The 10166-nt window shown below is 38.4% G+C and overlaps 1 long non-coding RNA gene across 1 annotated transcript; it reads right to left on the bottom strand.

Moving 5' to 3' along the window:
- Nucleotides 1–6577: 6577 nt before the first annotated feature.
- On the bottom strand, nucleotides 6578–8029 carry LOC146501962 (uncharacterized). The gene is made up of 2 exons (XR_014869548.1): nucleotides 7823–8029; nucleotides 6578–7746 (listed from the first exon to the last, which is right to left on the bottom strand). It is a non-coding gene; the product is annotated as an uncharacterized LOC146501962 (long non-coding RNA).
- Nucleotides 8030–10166: the final 2137 nt, after the last annotated feature.

Consider the following 10166-nt stretch of genomic DNA (forward strand, 5'->3'; position numbering starts at 1 on the left):
TAAAATAGCAGAACAAAAATTGAACATACAGTTTTAATGTGAATTGAATTCTTTGTTCTCTGTTTTTCCATACAGCTGAAGTGATATGCAAGTTTACAGCAATCATCTACACCTACACAGGATGAAAAACAATAAAATGACTCAGCGTGGAAGAATATAGCACAAATGCAATGCAAATCAAGCATTGTTCACTAAAAGTATGATGAATCTGTTTTTCTATTTTTTGACATTTAACCCTACAATGGATACAAAAGGTCACTGAAACAAATGTGTCAGGTATGTGTAAAAACAGTAAACGCTGAATATAACAGTTTACACCAATACCATAGATTTGTTTGGGTAACAGCCAATTTTTGCTCCAGTGCTGACTTTTAGGGAGTGAATGTGGTGTGATGACACCATCTAAATTACCCCAAACATCTGTTTCTGCTACATGTTGTGAAAATTTAAAAAAAAAAAAAAAAAAACCCCTCATATTAGTACCTATTTAGCAAAATCTGTGGCTGCACGATATCATCTTAAAACAACACACTTGAGTAGTTTTAGTAAACCCAATAATGCCGCTTTATGGACCCGATTTGGGTCAGTTTTTACCCACTAATAGAAGTATTCAGCTATCCAACCATGCTCTCATAGCAATGCTGGTAACATTTAAAAGAAAATACCATTACATAGGATGGATGCTTTGTCATCTTTCCAAGCTGTGCACAAGGTCAGAGTGGATATATGTCATCAAAAATCTGGAATGAATTGCACAAGAACAAAAGGCCTACATTGAGACTTGTTGCATACATAACTCATCATAAAGGCAGGGGCACAGATGATAAAAAGCAGTGATTAATCGTCTTCCCGACCTTGCATTGTCATCTGAATTTATAAAATTGGCATGGTATGGTTCCATTTACCCTGTGAACTGGGCAGACCCCAGACTCACTGTAGAGATGATGTTTCTCCAAAAAGTGCTGGAGACCATGGCTGGGAAGAGGAAGGTCTGAGTATCTCTACAGAGACTGCTGCCCCTCAACCTGGTGCTAGATAAATGGCTCCAGCTGAAAACTGATGAATGAATGGATGTAAATTTGGATAGATAGAAATGTTTCAGATTTTTCAAACTAAATGAAAAACTTATTTCTCAACAAGTTGTTTGACTCACTTGTTTTCATTTTTAGGAATATGAATAATTTTCTTTTCAAACTTCTACTCTGCAGTGTGCAGTTATGCTCTGATGGCTCGGTGTAGCCTTGCTTAAATTCAAAACTGATATGCATTAAATTCAATTGCACCCCCTTAAATTCTTATAAATCATCTCCCCTCTGCTGTCTCTCGATCTCTGTAGCTATAATGAGCAGAAACATGGCAAACACTAAATCATCCAGTAGAGCAAATTACCGTAATGTGACAGGAGCCAAGCACCTGCACAACACCTTTATAACTGCAGCAGAAACCCTGTGCTACGAAGTTTTTGTCTGCGTATTTGTATGTGTGTGTTTGTGTGTGTGTATATATATTTTCGGACTCTCCCAAGGGAGAAGGTCAACTCCCAGAATACAGTGGGGCTAGCAATGCATTTAGGGGCCATCAGAGAACCGGACTCTCCTCTCACTGGAGCCTAAAGGTGAAGCTTAATCAGGGGAGATACACACACACACACACACACCTACACACACACACACACACACACACGTACATGCCCACCTTTCTTGGCTGCCTGTTCAGGAAAGGGGGTTTGACCTTTATCAGATGGGAGCACTAACACGCTAATAGCCCTGTCCACACTGCAATTAGAGCTGGTAAGAGAGGAGTTGAACAGAGCACAGTCTGCCACTTAGGATCTGACTGAGAGATGGGAATTGTAGAGGCTGTCAGCTACAGGGAGATGGAGAGAGAAACAGGAAGGGAAAATGAACATTGGAAGAAAAAAAACGAAGAAAGAAATTTGGGAGGATAAAGGGAATGACAACTCTTTTAAAGTCTACACTGACTTTTTTTTTGGGACAGAATGTGATAAGGGGTATTTAATATTTAACTTTAGCTTTAATGCTTTTAAGACAAAGAAAACAAAATACTTGATGGATAATGAGGGAGTGTGGCTCTGGGGTGGTGCTAAATCAAAAGGATTTATATGCTGTATGGTGCTGATTTTAGAAAACTTGTGCAGTACCCATTTGGGGAGAGTGTAACCCATTTTTTTGTAGCTACAATTTACAAATGTCTTCTAAATGTATTGCATGCAGGCAATCATTAATCTGCTGTTTTGGAAAGAGGACAGATATAAGTTTACACTCACTGAATGTATGTGTGTGATGGTGGCTGTGCAGAGCAGGCAGATTGCAGCTGTCACGAGAACCATTCATCCATATAGTGACTGATTTGAAATTTATCACATAAAAGCAAATATAATAAATAACTATAATTCAGTAAAAACGTAAGCTGTCGTTTTGAGAACCAGTTTGAGTTTTATACCAACAGGGACTCACTTTTTGGTCAATCCTCATTTTTGACACTCCTTGCAAAGCAATAATGTTGGAAGTCAAAAAAATAAAACATGTTTCACTCATGTCCCTCTCTTTTTACTCACAGGGTGGAGTATACAGGGGTTACTATAAGGAAGCGCCAATAACAAAGAACAACTTGACCTCACACTTGGCAAACTGCACTTATCTGGGTTCCCAGATGTACCTGCTAAGATTAAACAAGATCAAATGAACAGACGTTGGGATAAAAAGGTAATCAGCTATACAACCTGACCAGTGTTGACTCCTACAGTTTCTTTTTTCAACTGAACAATGTTTTATCATAAGGAAACAGTAAGTGTCACATCATGCAGCAGATTAGTGTTGTGATTCTAGTCCTGTATGTAGGATTGTGAATGCAATACTGGCTGTCTTTGTAGCTCAGTTTTAGTTCCTACCAGCTTCTCAAGAACTCTGTCTGTAGTTTGATGATGACGTGCAGGGTTATGAAAGCTTTTTGTCTTTTAAAGCAGAAATCAGTTTCAGTCGGAATCAGGGTTCAGCCAGAAATGAGACGCGATCAAAACAAAAAGAAAGAAAATGTATGGAGCATAACACAAAACAATGACTACTGATGCCAAAATGCTCAATAAAATGAATCCAGTAGTCAGTGTTTCAGAAAAATATGCAATGATCATGCAAATAAATGAGAGAAACTCCAATGTTCATTTGATACAAACGTCTTTAAGGTCTCACAGGCCTTAAGTGCATAAATGTGATTTCAAAAACCCAATTCTCCCAATTCTAACATTCTGGATTTAGACATGCATTTGTATCAAATTATTTAATAGTATTTATTCTTATTTTTATTTGTGAATTGGCTGGTTTTTCCACTCATGTTCAGTTCACAGTTGATTAAGTCACTTAATCTTGACCTAAGAGTTGTTCAGGTATAAAAAAAGAATCTATATAGGAATGAACCAGTGGTTTGTCTATACATAACAGGCGACTTAGCAATTTTATTTTAGATTATCATTTTAAATTGTATCATTAGGCACATTTACCAGCAGCCTGTCACAAAAACACATCATTTGTTCCCATTTCCTGAATTCATTTCCTGAATCTTTGAAAAATGCCAAAAATAACAAGAAGTGACAGGCCTAAAAACTATTTACAGCACATGAAGAGTATCTCAAAGTCATGTCCTGAAGAAACAAATACAAAAATCCAGCAAAGACCTGACATAAGACCTGAGCGCTACGACTGGCTCTTTAGTTGATCCATCTATTGTTTGCTGAAGCCCGTGGCTGTCAAAAAAAAAAAAAAAATTTTTAAAGAAGGGAATGAACCATCTGGAAAGCATCTGATTGACAACGGCTTTATTTTTCAGCATTACAATGATTGAAAACACAATGCCAACGTAGTTAAAGCATACCTGGATAGAAAAACACACAATAGAACTCTATCAATCATTGACTGGGTCTGTGCATGACTGATTGAAGCAGAACAGACACAGAATGCATCAAAAGGCAGCCAACATCTTTGAATGTCCTTCAAGAAGCTTGGAGAAGTATTCATGAAGACTACTTAATGAAATAAGAAGAAAGCTGAGTTCGGGCTATGTAGAAACATAAAGGCGGTCATACCAAACCAAACAAACCAGACTTTCAAACTTGCGTGTACAAACTCTGCTTTTGCCTTACACATTGTATTCTCGCATACAATTTTTATATGTTTCAATAAGCGACCTTGTCCTAGCAAAATATAAAGAAATGAGGGGTGTCTAAAGAGTTCGTCCTAGTACTGTATGTACGGCTTGCATTTTTTGCCTGCCTGATTTTATCTTGATTAATTTTATTTCTACTACTTCCTAAACCCTTGATAAAATGTTTTTATCATAGTTGAAATAGACTAAAGGTTGATGAATGAAATGAGTTTTTTTGCACCTGAGTGCATAATTTTACCTACTGCATCAACACATTCAGGAGTTTCTGCATAATACATAAAAGACATGATCCAACATCTGGTTTTCTTTGAAATACCACTTTGTGGTGCCATCTACAGTCACCTAGCCTGAAAGAAACTGTAAATGGGGTTATCAGCCATCACATTCATTGTGTGTGTGGTTGACTTGTGAGTGGGTGCATGTGCAGAGCAGAAGGTTAAGTCCCCTCTCTCCCAGCAGATTGAACTGAGAGCTGATGTGATATGAGACATGCCAAGTTATTGGACCCTGGCTGATTGGATGGTAACGGGGAATGATTGCTCTCTTCTTCTTCTTCTTCTTTTCAAGCAGCCATCTAGCCCTCACAAAAGCTTTATTCATTTTTCTCAGAGTGACAGAGTGGACAGAGAGACAGTAGAAAGTGAAGCAGATAAAACCAAAATCGCATAGCAGAAAACATTAGCATGATGTTATGCCTAAAAGACATGATGTGCTGCATTCGAAATTAAATATTGCACTGAAAAGCTTTCCATTTATTGCCGTTTCCAAATGCAGTGTGTGTGTGTGTAGAGACATTTATGTAGATCGTATCCAATAGCCTGGAAGCTTAGTTATATGCAGTTTGGATAAAAACCTAAAACGAAACGAGCAGCACAGCCCACAAGAGAGAACGCCCAAGCTTAAGTTACACTAGGCAAGGCAAGGCAAGTTTATTTGTATAGCACAATTCAACAACAAGGTGATTCAAAGTGCTTTACAGAGACATTAGAAACAAAAACAAATAAAAAGCATGATTTAAAATTGATTAAAACAAGCAAACAAACTAACTAATTAACAAACAAACAAACAAACAAAACAGTATATAAAATCAAAACAGATAAAATCAGAACAGTAGATAAAATCAGTAGTTAAAATGTAAGTTTTGAAATTTAAGCTTAAGTGCGGATTTGGTGCTTTATTCAAATGCAGCTGAGAACAGGTGAGTCTTCAGCCTGGATTTAAATAAACTGAGTGTTTCAGATGATCGGAGGCTTTCTGGGAGTTTGTTCCAGATATAAGGAGCATAAAAGCTGAATGCGGCTTCTCTGTGTGTGGTTCTGACTCTGGGAACTGATAAAAGACCGGATCCAGATGACCTGAGGGATCTGGAAGGTTCATACTGGGTCAGGAGGTCACTGATGTATTTTGGTCCTAAACCATTCAGAGCTTTATAGACTAGCATCAGAACTTTAAAGTCTATCCTCTGACGGACAGGCAGCCAGTGTAAAGACCTCAAAGCTGGACTGATGTGGTCCACTTTTTTGGTCTTAGTGAGGACTCGAGCAGCAGAGTTCTGAATGAGCTGTAGTTGTCTGACTGATTTTTTAGGTAGACCTGTAAAGATGCTGTTACAGTAATCAAGCCTACTAAAGATGAATGCATGGACTAGTTTTTCCAGGTCCTGTTGAGACATCAGATCTTTTATACTTGATATATTCTTGAGGTGATAGTAAGCTGATTTTGTTATTGTCTTAATGTGTTTTTCTAAGTTTAGGTCTGCATCCATCACTACACCCAAATTTCTCGCCTAGTTTGGGGTTTTTAGGTGTATAGACTGAAGTTCTCTGGTGACCTGTAATCGTTTTTCTTTGGCGCCAAAGACTATTACTTCAGTTTTGTTTTTGTTTAGCTGGAGAAAATTGTGGCACAACCAGTCATTAATTTCCTCAATGCATTTACCAAGAGCCTGTACAGGGCCTCGGTCTCCTGGTGACATTGTGATATATATTTGTGTGTCATCTGCATAGCTATGGTAGTTTATTTTGTTGTTCTTTATAATCTGTGCCAGTGGGAGCATGTAAATGTTAAACAGAAGGGGTCCCAAGATGGAACCTTGGGGAACTCCACATGTGATACTTGTCTGCTCAGATGTGAAGTTACCTATTGATACAAAGTATTTCCTGTTTTCTAAGTATGTTTTGAATCAGTTTAGGACAGTTCCTGAAAGACCTGCCCAGTTCTCCAGTCGTTTGAGTAATATGTTGTGGTCAACTGTATCAAATGCTGCACTGAGATCCAGTAAAACTAAGTGTAGCGCCTCTACTCAGGACCAGTACACTCTCACTTCAAATAGAGACCCTAGACATCTTACTAGGTTCAGAAGGAGGTTTTGTTTTGGAGACTCACAAAAGGAGTTGGCTTGGAAGTGAATAACTGGGACCTTTATTGCCTCAGTACCATTTATATACATATACAACACAATAACCCAAATTGCACACTAATAGTGCATTTTAAAAGTGAATACATGTAAAACAAAACAATAAAGACATTTAAATGGAAGATTTATACTGAACTGTATCAGAGCTCTTTGGAATGAATGAAACAGATTAAAGTGTTCCCGTTGTGAAGTTTGAATTGTCCAGTCTGAATTGTCCTTTAAAGTCGTTGAAAACCCAAACAGGTGTACTGTAGGGGAATTGTCAGTGTACAAACCCTATTATCCGGGTAGGAAAAGTAGTGCATAGGGCTTATCTGAAATCCAGGGTTGCTTGAATCAGTTTCTCAGACAAATCCCACAATCCGATCGCATGGCTGGCCACACCATTTCACGATCATCCAGGATCTCATTTGGGCTGTTCTCGCCATCAGTGGTTCTCCAGAATTCTTCTAGTAGTTCAAAAAAACCAATCTACACAAACAGTGCAGAACAATCAATTTCTTTCCCATTTTGTGTTCTTAACATGAGCTCATTAACTTCTTTTCCAAATGTATTAATCACAAATGGCATTCCCTTTAGCTTTACCAAGTTACAAGAGTTACAGTAACTTGTTTGTACCAGTATAAACAATTTTATCAAAATATCACAACAAAGAACATCAGCAGCTTAAACAGTAATGTAAACAGTCATAGCAATGAAAATGACATTCATCCTTAAGGCTTACAAACAAATGTAACTTAATTCAGTGCAAATACTATTAAACTTGAAATATGCTCATATCTATTAAGACATAACCATTCTAATATAAACAGAGCTAGTGCTTCTTCTTGAATAGCTCCCCGATCGGAATATGGCTTCGGTGGGGTGGCTAACAGCTATTAGCAGCTAGCATCGCATCTAGCATCGGCATCGTTTAGCTCAAAGCATTCAACACTTATAACACACTGTAAAGAACAACAGGAGAAGTAAAACAACACGCCAGATTCTCATAGCTCCCGATTGGTTTTTGTTCAAAGGTTTCCGAGCTGAATCGGCTAGTAAAATACATTATCTAACTTAACAGGTAGCTAACAAAAGCACGTGACTCACCGGGATTTCCAGACACAAATAACTTGACAGACGTTATTCCCTATGTGGTCAGAGTTCGGGGCCTAATAAAAGAGTATCTTATTAGCATTTATACATAAAACAATCTGGTCTCATTAACCGGGTTGCAGTATTGCATACCAAGATACTTTTTCCATGCGCTCCGACACGTACTTGACCGCCATCAGAGGGAAAATCTCACAGGAAGAGACAGGTAATACTTCCTGCGCACTAGACGCAAGGTTGTCAAAACACAAGACTGCATCACAGCACCCCCTTGTGGCAATAACAGGCTATAGCCTTAGATTACAAAAAGGGACTTTGCAGCCCTGTATTTCACATGGGTTACATAAGACTGACATTTTTCCACTGTCTGTATTCAGACATATGTCATTAAACACTTTGGTCAGAGCTGTTTCAGTGCTGTGGTTCTGTCTAAAACCTGACTGGAAGGCATCATAGCAGTTATTCTGTTTTAAGAAGTAATTGAGCTGTTGAGAAACTGCTTTTTCAATGATCTTACTTAAAAATGGGAGATTTGAGATCGGCCTGTAGTTGTTCATTTGTGTCTTGTCAAGATTGTCCTTTTTTAGCATAGGTTTTATTACAGCAGTTTTTAGTGATTCTGGAAACACACCTGATAATAAAGAAAAATTGACGATCTGTAACAGGTCTGACTCTAAAGTCTTTGAGACCTTTTTGAAAAAACTTGTTGGCAGGACATCTAAACAGCAAGAGAAGGAGTTCAGTTGACCTAAGATGTCCTCCAGGTCTTTGCTGTTAATCGGGTGAAACTGTTTCATGGTGTTTAAACAGTTTTTCGGTGGACACAGTACATATTCTGGATCTGCTGTTGATGTACCAATTGCTTGTCTAATCTTTTGGATTTTTTCTGTGAAGAATTTGGCAAAGTCATTGCAGGCCATGGTCGAATGAAGTTCAGCTGCCACTGACACAGGAGGGTTTGTTAGCCTGTCAACTGTAGAAAATAAGACCCGAGCATTATGACTGTTTTTGGTGACGATGTCAGAGAAGTAGGACCTCTTTGCACTCCTCAGTTGTAAATTATAATTGTGAAGTTTCTCTTTATAGATGTCATAATGAACCTGGAGGTTTGTTTTTCTCCATCTGCGCACAGCTTTCCTACACTCTCTTTTTTCATTTTTCACTAGTGTGGAGTTTCTCCATGGAGACTTTTTCCTTCCAGAGATAACCTTCACCTTAATGGGAGCAATTGTATCCATTACATTTAACATTTTAGCATTGAAGCTATTGACGAGCTCATTGACTGAACCTCTGGACAGGTCAGGTGTTAATGGGAAGACCTGGTTAAATATCTCACTACTGTATTCAGTTATACACCGTTTTGTGATCACTGCTGTTGATATATTTGTGTGGGCTGAGATTTTACTTTCAAAGAAAACACAGTAATGATCAGACAGGCCCACATCAGACACAGTAACCTTTGAAATGCTCAGGCCCTTGGAGATCAGTAGGTCAAGAGTGTGTCCTCTATTATGTGTGGGCTCTGTTACATGCTGAGTCAGCCCAAAGTTGCCCAGAGTGTTACTCAGGTCTTTAGTCCCTTTATCCTGAGGGTTGTCCACATGGATGTTAAAATCCCCAACAATAATTACACAGTCGAAATCAACACAGATCACAGACAGCAGTTCACTGAGATCATTAAAAAAGTCTGTGCAGTATTTGGGAGGCCTGTAAACATTAAGAAACACAACTTTGGATGGGGCCTTCAGCTGTAAAGCCACATATTCAAAAGACTGAAGGGACACTACAGTCACACTAGGGAAAACATTGGTTGGAAACCAAAGCACGGCCAAAATTATTGTAACTGTGTGCAAGAAACTTGCAATGTTGTTGCCTTTTAACTGGTTGCTTCGAAGACGGAGACCAGGTCTTCAGCCACTTGAAGTCAGTTCCTCTCCTGAAAGTGACTTTGTTTCATCAAGATGGTGATAAAACTGCAATAAGATGGTCATTCTTCTATCAGTTGTCAATTCATTGGGTTAAAGTTGCATGCAATATGAATGAAAATACTTACAGTTAAAAATTAGAGGGCAATTATCTACAAACCTCCCATCAGAGAACGTGTGGAACTGCCTTGCAATCAAAAGTGGCTGCCCAAAGGTTGAGAGTGGTCAGCTGGTCGTCACAATTACTTGGCGAATGTGAAAAAAAAATAAATGCAATCAGCAGTTGAGCGTGGATTTTTCACAGTCATAAGGAGGTTGCCTTTATGTTTTTACTCTACTATGACTCTTTACAAAACACGAAAGTGGTGATTGTAATGTTACATATTAATTTGTAGAGAATTTTAAGATCATTTAAACATTTGTTTTTTGGAGCTTCTGCCTTGGTTATAACTGACAAGAAAGGGATTTCCAGCCCTATTATTGTCAGTGTGACCCTGAGGCATAGTGGGAGTAAAGGGGGATTTTTCCTACATGGTTATGTGTTATGGTATCAT

Source organism: Neolamprologus multifasciatus, chromosome 15 (assembly GCF_963576455.1).
Source record: "Neolamprologus multifasciatus chromosome 15, fNeoMul1.2, whole genome shotgun sequence".
Classification (NCBI taxonomy): domain Eukaryota; kingdom Metazoa; phylum Chordata; class Actinopteri; order Cichliformes; family Cichlidae; genus Neolamprologus; species Neolamprologus multifasciatus.